Genomic DNA, 13,438 nt, shown 5'->3' with positions numbered 1-13,438 from the left:
CAAGTTTCACTTTTGTAGAACTTTCTAAACCTACATTTCCACTCAAACTAAAATTCCCCAAGACTATCTCAACCTCTTTGTATATTAATTTGTTCTTTTAATTAATAGGAGGCACAGCCTGCTGTAAGTAGCTTCCCTTTTCACCTCCCCCAATTCTACACACATACTACCACATACACACACTGAAAGCCTGATATATTTTGAGTCTAATACCATCTCATTACTTTACTTCCTAATGTGAAGAACAATATATAGCAACTTACAAATATTCATATATCTACTATTGAAGATAAACTCATATTTAGGTATTCATATGAAATTCCTGAAATTAATATTTTACTGTTGCAAAATTGTGACCAATGCAGTGGAGCACTTAGTGGTTGTTGTATTTCTTATTTGTTACTGTTACTAGCCCAGGCTTGTGGAAAGTCTGTATTGGAATCTGTAACTCTTTCAATGTATTTGCAGTTACCATCCATGTACTATGTTGCAAAAATGTTTCAGTGTCTTGGCATACTGTTAAAAGTTTATCAACTTCAATTTCTGTCAAAGATAAGCTTCCCAGCTGTATAGATCTCTATCAATACCTCTAAGATTATTAATAGTACCTTTAAGATTTCTGTCTCAGTCTGAGGTAAAACTGACAGCTTTTTGTTGTCCCTGGAAAGCAGACTAGTCCTTCTTGCCTTGTGCCTTACCCTGAACATTTGCTGTAGTTTTTGCTATAAAGTTCTGAGGAAATCTCCCTGAATAGATTTGTTCTTGTCCTTGTTAGAAGTAATGATCACATATGGATTTTCAGGCATAAAACCTTCTCTTTCATTGAACATACATTGGTTAAATAAGTAATAGGTACAGTCATATGTCTCTGCAGTGGTGTTTTTATTTACTCTTATAATCAATTTCTTCTGGACAAATAAAGTAAGCCTAAAACTTGGTGTAAGGGTCTATGTCCTGCAGATTGTTGATACAAACCTTTCTTGTATTTTCTTTATGAACTTTAGATCATCTCCAGCACCTAGGGCCTGGACAGTGCCTCTGAACAGCCTTTGATGTGCACTCTTTGCCTGACAGCTGGAACCACTTAACACCTTCCCCAGGCCCTGATGCTGCTGAAAGGGTACTCTTCACAGCTCTGATCCTCCTCCCTCCAGGCAGGCTCTATCCATGCTGACCTTCCTACTCTGCCTCCAAAAGCTGTTACCATCACTGCCACTGACGTAGTCCTCTGGCTAACAGCAGATACCACCTCCACTCTGGAATCTTTCTCTGAAGCAGTTAGGTACTCCATCGCTCCCATCAGTAACTTTAAACAGCCTTTCTCCCTCTGCAGTGCAGCTTACTCCTTCTGCTATTCAGGTGAGCAGCCTTTCCCTTTGGAGCTCTCAGGCTGTAGAACTCTCTCAACACACAGAATGATAGGCTTACTGACTCAGGAGGTGGAGAGATAGTATTTATAACTTCCAACCCAGAGCCCTGGATCACTCTCTCTCTTTTCTCATACCTACTGTAGTCATATACATTTCCCACAGTGCGTGGGAATTCTAAAATAGTCTCACAGACAGGTGCCAAGTCTTCTGGCTCAAGGACCAGTGGTAAAGTCTTCATTATGATTCAATTGATATTGACACCTGGCCAATTGTTCATTATGTTAGTTAATTATTTAGCATAATTTTTTTATCTCTGGCCAGCCACTTACTAATAAACCAACTTGTCCTACATGAAAAATAGCTTCCATTTTGTTTTCATGTATGTTTTCATGTCTTCAAATTATTCCTCTCTCTGCTGATTCTCATAAGCATATTACACAAATCAAAAGGTTATTATCTGAATTAATAAGGTTTAGGATAACATACAACAAAGGAAAGGGTAAATGCACAGGGGACCGGATTACAAGCTCATACTTGCTGCATCAGATGGGGGTGTCCCTAATTTTTATATGAACATTTGGTGTGACTAAGAGAGTAACAATACAGCTAATTGATTATTCTTCAACATGTCCAACATACCTGCTTATAGGTTCTCATATTTAGTTGCATCAGTGAAATTTTGCTACATTTCCTGCAAGTCGGTATATATAACTTGTGATTCCTGTTCTAATAAATCCCTTAAAACATTGTAGACAAACTATTGGTCCACACTTGAAGCCTAGGAATACAATGCTTAAAATAATTATGTCAAACATAGTATATGGTGTGTGTACATAAATTATATATATAACTACTTTGTTCAAGAGGACGCTTTGATAGACAAAAAGGAATGTCCACCTAAACTAAAAAACCTCTGGTAATGTATTTTGATTAATTTGTGTTTTCTTGATATAAGAATATAAATTTTATAGAGTGTGGTAATCAGCCAAACCTAAGTTGACCTATTGATATGCAATTATTTATGTGGTAATTTTTGTAGTAAAACATGTACCCAATACAAAATCATTTATAAATTACAAATATATTGAAACATTTTTTCATAAACTATTTTCAATAAAAAATGACCATCATCGGCAAGAAATCGGTTACCACTAAACTGCAGATGAAAATTGATACTCTTTGTGTCACCCTAACACTAGGAGATGAGCTTCTGACAGAGATGGCTTGCAGTGTTGTGGACACAGATAACAAGTGTTTCGTATGAATACCTAATGATCTATACATTCTAAATGTCACTATTTAGTGTTATAAGTTGCACAAGAAATAATTGCTTTCCAGAATTTGATTGTGGTTCCAAAGCACAAAAATATATTATTCACCAAAAAGCATATAGTTACATGCTGTTATCTAAATACAATTAGCGCAAACAAATTATACAATCACTAGGTACAGTCGGATACATATGCATGCGCTCAGGATCCAGATTTCCCGGCATCAACTATGAAACCTCCATCAACAGAAAAGAAAGATGACTAACTATCAGATCCAGAGTTCCTGCTTATGTACCCTTACAGAGATAAGCAATATAATAGAACAAGTTGGCATAATCCCATTGGTTCTTCTTCCTGGTTCTTCTGTTACGATACAGTTCATAGGTCAGTTTGTATTGTATTAGTTCAGCCTCCAACAGCTCTTTGTGTCCAGTTTCCTGCCAAAGAACAAGTCTAAACTGGCTAATAAACATTACATTACAGAGTACATTTCAATGCCTTTCTATGATCCATAATTCGCAGAGGCATGTTGTGATTTCCTTGCCGATGGAACCGGAAGTCTGCAATAGAATAGCACCAAACACAGTCTGCTTACCATGTACTAAAGCTTAGATCTTAAATACAGTCACTTCATAACATAATTAATAACGAATATAACTTTGAATATTAACCTTAATGCTAGGGAACCTTTCTATATAAGTGTGCAATGTGTAAGTGTAGGGATATTAAGAAAATATGCTAGTTAGCATTGTGCGTCTAAGTGCTTGTGGAGTGCACTGTGATACGTGTCTTGCAGGGTTGTTCATATTATATGTTTTTGTAAATGTATGTATTTATATAATGAGGACTTTTAATAGTGTTCTATTGCATAGGAGTCGCACGATGCTAAATAATAACATCACCGTATGTACTGATATTATGTGAGATTCGCTAAAATGGCGTTGGGCGGCCATTCGCAAGATGGCGTCTTGTGTCCATTCGCAAAATGGCATCGTGCAGATTTTGATTTTAACAGAATCTGTCTCAGCCAATCATCCGGCTTCGACATTCGTCATTGTCAACTTCATCAGGGGTGAAGCAATAATGTTCAGTATGAACCAACTTCATATAAAAATGCCATATGATAATGGTCTGGTCATTAATATAAAAATTCAATAAAACTTAATACAGCATCCAGCTCGTTGCAACAGTATATAAGTGCATACACCACACCATATAATGGATTTTGAACCAGTGTAGGTATTAAGTAATCCCAAGTGCAACCAGCTCCAATGTTTTCAGTTCAGCAACCACCCTGTTTTGTTTTGTATAAATCATAGCAGTGTGTATCTTCTTTGTCTGGTAACTTAGTGAGATGAGACAATTAACAGTTAAGTCATTTTATCTTACTGAGTTCATATTTAGCTGCACTAACAACAATGGGTAGATTATTGAACAGTGGGCCTGATTCAGAGCCGGACGCTATTTGCGCTCGCTCGTTCAGAAAAAGGGGCTGGCTATTTAAATTGAGCGCTCACTCTTTGTGGTCTGTTGACACCTCTATGTCTGAGCAAGCGAACAAAACATGCGCTCGCTATTTTGAAAAGACGCCCCCTGGCTGCTCGCATCCTACGTCATCTCCACTATTTATTAGATTAATTGAGTACATCGAAAGGCGTCTGAACTGCTCGCAGTGCTTGTGGTTGGATTTTCCTACCGCAATCATGCAAACAATTCAGGCTAAGAGACAAACAAGTGTTGTGGCCGATGACGCTGCTTTGTTAATTTTGCACACCATTAAAACGCCCGTTTTGACCGTTTGGCACCCCTGCGTTCAGATCTCCACTCCCCGTTTTCAAGCACCTTCCCCTGTTACCACCCACAAATGCCTCATCCTGTCACTCAAATTAGCAGGCACTCGCTATTTTGCGAACACACGATTTCCGACCGCACTGACTGGTTGGCGCATGCGCATAATGACCCATACGCATGCGCAGATGTGCGAACATCGCTCAGAGCGAACAAGCGGCCGCTTACGAGCGGCTCTGAATCAGGCCCATTATTTTACAGGGGAAATATCTAATTCTCCTTGAGGAGTTATTCTGATAGAATGCAGTGTTAATAGCAAAGCTTCTGGCCACAAAGTAGCAAAGTAGTTTCTCTGAATATTTTAGATCAGTGGTTCTCAAACTCGGTCCTCAGGACCCCACAGAGGTCATGTTTTCCAGGTCACCCAGCAGGTGCACAAGTGTATTCATTACTCACTGACACATTTTAAAAGATCCACAGGTGGAGCTAATTATTTCACTTGTGATTCTGTGAGGAGACATGAAAAACATGCACTGTCATCATAAGGACCGATTTTGAGAACCTGTGTTTTAGATACAATGGGACAATTAAGGACAATCTAATTCAACTTTCCCACTGGATTGTAGTTGATATGGAATATGTAGTTGTTTTTTATCCCAAGAAGTTGACACAACTTTTTAAAACTAGTCCATTTAGTTGTGTGCCTTGGTCATCTGACATTACATTAAGCATACTATGCATACAAACAAATTATTTCACTAGCATTGTTTGTTGCATAATTTGAGGTTAAATGATATTACATGCCTCCATTATCAATTAAAATATACTTTATTACTCTCTGGAACTGTCCTGCCCATCACAACAGATCCAGGTGAAAGTAACAGCTTATTATCTGCAGCTTGCTTGTACAGAATTATTGTCAATAGTTGACAACACCATTCATCAAAAGTTTTCAGTCTGGAAGTGGAAGTATACAGTTGATCAGGCTGGACAGTGCCCTATTCGAAGCTGAAACTGTCTATGAAGCATTGCATTGTGTCTTTACTTGAGGAGTTAGTAAACCAGTAAAAAATGTATACCATGTCAGTATATTTATGTGAGTGTTTCCTATACAGATGTTCTAGTTTTGGTTTAAATTCCTCTGGCCTTTTACTATATTCTGTGCACTTAGTAACTATGTGGTTTCATTCCCTTCATCAGTAGTTACCACTCTGAGGGGAACTTGTAAAAAAAAATTGTTGCTGCACTTTCCTACTTCATTTACTACCAATTTTAGTGATGTTGACTGTTGGTATTTTGGTATAATATGTTCCCATTTTAGTACTAATCTTCTCTCTATTTTCTTATTGTGGTACTAAGTTAATGTTCTTTTTTTTCTCCAGGCGATGTTTAACTAAATTTCCATAATCATCAGTATATGTTTTGCCTTTAGTATGGTTAAACCTTTGCTATTCAATACAATGGCAATAGGGTATCTCCTTTATTAAAGAAAAAATACTCCCTCTTTTTGGAAACCTTAAATCCTCATCAGGTTAAATGGACCTTCAGAAACACACATGTTCCATTAAACTCTGGCTTATAATATAAATGGTGTTTTGTCACAGTAAAAGCTATCCTTGACACTATCCAGTATTTGGAGGTTTAACTGTAGCCTCTCCTGGCCCGCTAGTCATTAGCCACCATCAAGGCCCGGCCCATCACACACAAAAATACTCTCAATTTAGCAAGATATGGCAGACAAAATATACAAAAACATTTAAACTTTAAAATTTCAATAAAGTTAAACTTTAAAATATTAATAATAGATCTTAAGGAAAATTGGTTCCATACTCACAATCTTTAAGAAGTCTTCAACAAGCCAAAAATGACACACAAAGAAAGATGACCATAGATAAAGTACATGGAGCAGAGTAAGAAAGTTCTAGCCTTGTGGCCACAGTTGATCCAAGTACCTATTGGTGGTTTGATCTTATATAAGGATGTTATTGAAAATAATGTTACACAATGAAGTCTTCTTAAGATTTATTATGTTTGTCTGTATAGAGCAAGCAAAATTAGATATGCAGGCTAATTGTAATACAGGTCATTAATTTAATATACCAGATATATTTAAAACATATGCCAATCAAAGTTTTAATATACTCCCATCATTACCATTTTTTAATATCATGATTTATGACTCCAATATCAAAAATAACAAAAAAATAAACCGTAAGTGCAACATTCCTCTTTGTTCTAAAAGTTCCCAAACACAAACTATCATATGCCTGTGAGGCCCCAATAGCTGCTGTTTGTCTCTAAATATATTTACAGTATACAAGGCAATCAAAAACATTTGTGAAAATGTAGAATTCAGTGTTAAAGTTACATACCTGTGATGTTCTGGTTTTGTTGTGGGCCCGGGGTGGTGATAGGAGCAGACACTGAAGCAGGTTTAAATGAAAAGGTGGAACTTTAATGAGTGGTTTGATAGACATGAATATGACAAAAACTAGAGTCCAGATATAGCACTAAGTGCACTTGGGAGCTGTGGTGAAGTAATGGGAAAAAGTCCAGTTAGTGACAGGCAATGAACAATGTCCAGGAAGTGACTGGTTAATAGAGAATGTTCAGGTAGTGGCAGACAATGGGAACTGTCCAGGTAGTGACTGGTTAATAGTGAAATGTCCAGTTGATGACAGGCTGGAGAAAACAGGTGTAGTGGCTGAAATGAAGAATGCAGGCTGAGGAAGGATTATCCAGCAGAGTGTCAGTGGAGGCAAGGTGCAGGGTGAACAGCAGACTCAGGTACTCAGGCACGGGGAAGGTAATGGAGGATGCAGGGTAGTCCAGCGGGGTTGGAGCAGACAAACAGGTAGCCAGGTAGCATTTCACAGGAACAGGTGGTGAGCACAGGGAACTCTCTCTCACCTACGTTGAGAAACACATTGCACTGGCAATGAAGTGAGGCTCTGAACCTCCCTAAATACCAAGTGCTGTGCCATGAATGGCCAGAGAGAGCATGTGACAAACCAGGATTGGGCGATTAGGTCACGTGACCAGAGGCAATATGACGGCACCCATGCCGGTGCAGAACGGAAGCACCACCAGGCCTCATCAGCCCAAAGTGACAAAATGCCCGAACAGAACCACACACAGCCAACACCCCTCGCCAAACACCAGCGCCACCTCCAAACACCCCCCACCATAGTGACCTCACAGGTAATACCCATCGACCACCATGCCGAGAAACTCTGGTCGTGACACATACCACTATATTCTATGATCATTCAGCTTCCATATTGTATTCAATTATCCATCTTAACATACAGTATATCTGATTCTAGTGCTAAAAATCTACTATCCTGTTGACCTACATGCTGATTTGATCCCATTTTGTACTACTACTGATTCCTTTTAGCACTACATTGTTCTGACTGCTGATGGTAACTGCAAGGAGTTATCTGACTATTGCAAGTTATGGGGTCTGTTTTTCAAACAACAATTGCCCCTGTTTCCGTAATTGTCTGCTACCTGACATTTTTCAAAAGAGCTACCACAGAGAAATCATTGCTTTCCTTTGATTTTTCTATTGACAACAGCCCTACAGCATGTTATGGGGACTGCATTGTGTACATTATTTATCAAACTGCAAAAATCAAATCTATTTATATATAACATAATCTCATGATGGCTTTATATATACACCTTGGACTATGATCCTCCAAAGATGTAAAGCACATATGAGATTTTCTATCAATTATAATGATTACTGGGTATGTGTGGGCTTCTCAGCTTGTAAATACATGAGACCACTTGTTGAAATGTAATTACTGGGCATGCATGACCTGACTCTTGCACATGTGTAGTTCCAAATTAAGACCTTTTTTACTGGGGAGGCATTGGATTTTGGGCATCACATACGCGTAAATGCCATGTAACCTTCTGCCAAGGCCTAGGTGAGGGGTAAAGTCTCTAGAAATGCTGCACTGTTTAAGAACACTGAAAACATTCACTGGTGATCATGTAATTACCACACAGCTGGGGTCACTTTAGCAAAGACAAATCTGGCTCACTGCAGAACATATATGTACATGCTTTACCATGATTTTTAGAATTGCATATTAGCCACGAGTTAGCTCAATGTAGAACATATGAAGTACAGTATATTGCATCTGTACCTATTGGCTGTAATTGCATGCTTACTAGTGACTGTATCCTTTGTTCTTAAACTGTGTAGCATAGAAATTTCTCAACAACTATACTCCACACAAAAGCCTGCTTCTATTGCATCTGTACCTATTGGCTGTAATTGCATGCTTAACCCTACATCCAGGTGCCACAAAGCTGTTCTTGCTCACCTCTACACCGCAAGGGGGCACAGGGGCCTGCCCCTCCTAGTACCTTCCTAACTCTAGGTACTGTTTGAAACCCCCCTAGTCAGTTTTCCCACCACCTGTGTGGAGTGTAGTAGTGACGTTCCTGGCCTCTCAGGCTCATTGCGCCCAAACTCGTCCAACTTTTGAAGGTACGTATTTCTTTTTATTTTCTCACAATTTAGTATATTTTGCTCATTTTATGAATGAAAATTACAAAGGTTGTTTTGGTATTTTGCGGAAATATGTAGGTTTGTCCAGGGTGGCCTCTTGCTTTAAGGTTAATAAATGTGGTTTTGTGAATCAGATTTCCATATATTCTGTCTTTGTACATCCTAATGAAGGTCACTGATCACTTTAATGACATTAGAATTGAGTTAATTAGGTGCTAATGATGATTTTATAACAGGCGCCTATCAGGTGCACCGCGCCTGAACCTGGGAGTCCCAGAGGTGCGCCTGACGCAGGGTTAACAGTGACTTTCATTTGTTCTTAAACAGTTATTGCAGTTCACCATAAACATTTTTCCACTTCTCCATGTAAAGAACTGCTTATATTGCATCTGTACCTATTGGCTTTAATGGCATTACAGCCAATAGGTACATTTCATGCATTGTTTTCTTTAAGACTTTATAAAGGGGTATATTTACTAAAGGTCGATATTTGATAAATTTTTGATTGATTTTTTATTTTAGGATCTAAATCACACATTTACTAACATGATTTTTGACATAATTTTGTCAAAAATCATCTGTTAATAAATGTGATTTAGGGGTACATTTACTGAAAGTCGATGTTAAGTGGATGTTTAGTTGATTTTGTGTTCAAGAGCCTAAATCACACATTTATTTTGAGATGAGTTTTTACATTGTTTAAAAAAAAAAAAAAAAAATCATATGTTAGTAAATGTGTGGTTTAGACCCTGAAACACAAATTCGACCAAAAATTTTCCAAAAATGACCCAAACATAGACCAAAAATTGACTTTTAGTAAATCTACCACTTAATTCTATTTTGCTAACATACTGCTTTTCAGCACTGTTTCATTTTAGAGAAGATTGCATATTAGTATCAAACTGTTTTCCTACATTGTTTCATTTTATACAAATCTGTATTTGAGTAACAAGCTGCTTTTCCTGCAAACTTTTCATTCTGCTCACCATTGCATTTTAGAAAACAAGTTAATCTGTTAGCTGTAAATTTCTTCGGGTTCTGCAATAAAAATGCCCTTGTTTTCGAAGAACATCAAGTCTCCGTCATTTCCTGTAGAATTTCTTCACACCATTATTTATATCAGGAAAAGTCGATCTTATGTCAAGATAAATCAAATTTTTTGTTAGGCTCTATATACCAATTGTTTAGATTGGAGTTGAGACATGCTAGGGATCTAGTTGGAGATGTAGTTAGAAGGTGCTATTAATAAAAGAGAGTATTTTATTCCAGAAAGTTTTAATTTACTACAGTCTCAGAGGCAATTCATAAACTTTGCAGTTGAGAGATAATGGCAGTGCTTATACTAGCTACTGTATGTCTTGCTAGTAAAAGCATTGCAGAAACATGAACAAAAGTGTCAGGTTTTAAAAACCAACACTTACTAAATAAACCCCGTAATGTCTCATTTGAAGGTACAATTAGAAGTGGTGGCAAGGGAGGTTTTGTACTGTAGGTCAGAAAATAGGAGTAAATTGCCACCAGGGTGAAGTATATTTGAGGTATTTAAAAGCCCTTTATCATGCCATTGAAGGAAAATAGAGTTGTATAAAGTCAGTGGGAAAATATGGGTTACCCCACAATGGAACAAGTGGTGAGGTAAGATAATTTCTATGTAACTTTCAGTTGATAGAGGTCTAGGAGTAATAAGTATCTCTGAAAATTATGTGTGTGAGGAGGTCTTTTGAGATGTCCACAGGTTTGGTGTTAAGGAGTGCACACATTATGTGAGTATGGTGCAAATAATGTCATGTCCAGACTAAAGTCAGTGAAAAAGCTGCTCCCATGCAGCCGGTCACCTTCATATCAAAAGAAAACTGGCAATGAGTAAGAATCTAGGTCAGGTACCCCCATACAATCCCTATAACGAGTCAGCATCAACTGTGACATTGCAATTCTAGGTGTTTTACCTTGCCATAGAATATGGGATGTTAGGCGAGTTAGACCCTTTATGTAAATTTTGGAGATACTAAATGGGAGTATCTGCATGAGATAAAAGATTTTTTGAAAAATTACACTGCTGCTCAACCTGTCAGGGAGAGAGGGAGAAGTTATATATACTAAAGTATTTAAATCAGAGACATTACTAAACTTGAAATGCTTGTAAGAGCCGAAGATGAACCTATAATTGGTAGAATTTCAGACTTGTCAACATTTGCCATGTAGCCAGAGATCTGATATGAATTTCATAACTACAGGCAGTGAGGTGGTTGGCTTGGAGAGAAACAGCAGTGTTCACCTGCCACTTTAAGGATCATGTTGCCAATCGAGATTCCATGAAAAGAGGGCAAGGTGCGTAGAGCTATGGCTTGGGGCTCTATTGCAATTGAAAATAAGAGTGATGAGAGGAGACAGCCCTGTCTACAGTAGTTCCCTTCTGAATGGGAAATGGTGAGGTTAAGTATCTATTACCAGGTATTTGTGATTGAGAATTGGTGCAAAGTGTTTTTAAAATGCCAATAAATTGTTTCAGGAACCCAAATCTGTCTATAGTCTTAAAGAAGCATGACCAGGTAATGAAGTCAAATGCCTTTTTGGTATCTAGGGGCAGGAGGACACTAGGGTTATCAGAGATATTCAAAAATTGTATTGCCGACAGGACTCTTCTAACTTTGACCACGGAATGGATGCCCCAGATAAATCCAGTTTGGTCCGAGTTGATAATGTGTGACAAAGCTATTTTTAATCCATCTGCTAGTATTTTTAGCAAAAGCTTATAGTTTAAATTTAGCAGTCAAATAGGTCTGTAAGATCCAAGTAATGCCAAGTCTCAGCTAGATTTTTAGTGGACCTTCAGAATGGCAGACTTGAAATAGAGAGGAAGATATTATGTAATATTATATGATTAAAGACAGATATAAATGTTTCTCCATTTCTGGGCAACAGAATTATATAGAAATCACCACTCAGACCATTCAGATCTAGGGCCTGAGCAGGTTTGAGTTGTTGAATGGCTTTATTCACTTTAGTGATCAGTAAAGTCATTGTGTGTAATAGAACAGGTGATAACAGTGGGATCTGAGGGGTTTGTGGTCTGATTGGGAGTATTTCATATAAAGATCTCATAACTTCTGCAATCTGGCTGTTAGAGTATGTGAGAGAACCTACAGGGGTTTTGAGTGCATGAACTATCATTGGAGGAAAAGTAACATTTAAAAGATTGTTCAGGATACTTACTGCTTCCATAAGTTTGGTAATAAAAATGTAATTGACAAAGAATAAATAATCGTCACCCATTGTTTGAATAAACTCAATTAACTCTTGCTACTTGATAAAGATGCTTTGTGGAGGGTTTGGGACTAACCTTAAACTGTTGGTACAGCTTCTGAGAGTGCTGTTTGGAGGGCAAGATATAGTAAAAAGTACTGTAGAATACTATTTGTTTGTAGAGGAAACATAAAAGATTATGGCACCCCAAAATACCAAATTGGCTGTTTGCCAAAAGAGAGGGGGAAAGTGTCAGCACAAGAAATATTATTCAGTCTATATTTCTCCCAGGCTGCTTCTATTCTGTTTCTTAATTTCTGAGAATGAGAAATATGGGAAGAAAACCATCAAGATCTATAGGGGCCTCTGTTCCTGGTGCATGCAAGGTAGCCCAAGTCATTGCGTGGTCAGAAATAGCAATTAGTTCAATAGTTGCCCCTGAGACTAATTGAAGTTTACTAGAAAACAAGGGAATACCTAGTTTGGGAAGGGTGGGTGATTGGAGGTATAGTGTGACCTACAGATGTGTCCTTGCTTATCTAGCCTCAGCGTGATATGACTGGCATGAGTCAGCAGCCAGGTCCCATGCAACGCTGCTAGTGTATTTTTTTTTTTGCCAAAAATGGAACCTGGTGAATAATTAAATGGAAATTTACAATAGTAAGAACTCTACAACTACTGGAGCAGAGCCTCAACTTGCTTCCCGGTTAGCTATATAAATGAGAACCATAACCCATCAACAACTATGACATTTATACAAAAAAATAGTCTAAATAATCTTAATGAACAATAAAAAAGGGTAAGAGAAATAAAGAATAACTGAGACACCTAGATATTGAAATATAAGGTGAAAAAGCAGCAGTCCAACTGAGAAGGTGAATAATAGTGCAAAGATGACAGGTACTGTACCAGCATCTGTGAGAGTTAGTCTTGCAAGGTGCCACGTTGAGAGTAGGCAGTGGTCGCTTTCCTTCTCCTGGCACCAGTGGCAGCTTCAGCGCACTTCTTCTGGGTCCTGGTGGCCATGTGACAGTCACGTCCGGATATGTGATTCTCCAGCAGTCCAGTAAGTATTTTTCCCCTCATCCTCAACCTTAATCCCTAATTCTAATGTTCCTCTTGTGGTTTACCCTACCCTTCCCCCTCCCTCGCAACCTAACCCTACCCTTTCCTGGCAGCCCCTAATTGGTATACTCAGCATGTAAAAATTTTACATGGTGACAGTTCTGCTATTGACA

This window comes from Taudactylus pleione, unplaced genomic scaffold (genome assembly GCF_031769625.1).
Source record: "Taudactylus pleione unplaced genomic scaffold, aTauple2 ptg000041l, whole genome shotgun sequence".
In the NCBI taxonomy this organism is placed as follows: domain Eukaryota; kingdom Metazoa; phylum Chordata; class Amphibia; order Anura; family Myobatrachidae; genus Taudactylus; species Taudactylus pleione.
The sequence above is the reverse complement of the archived record's forward strand: the minus strand, read 5'-3'. Positions refer to the sequence as shown.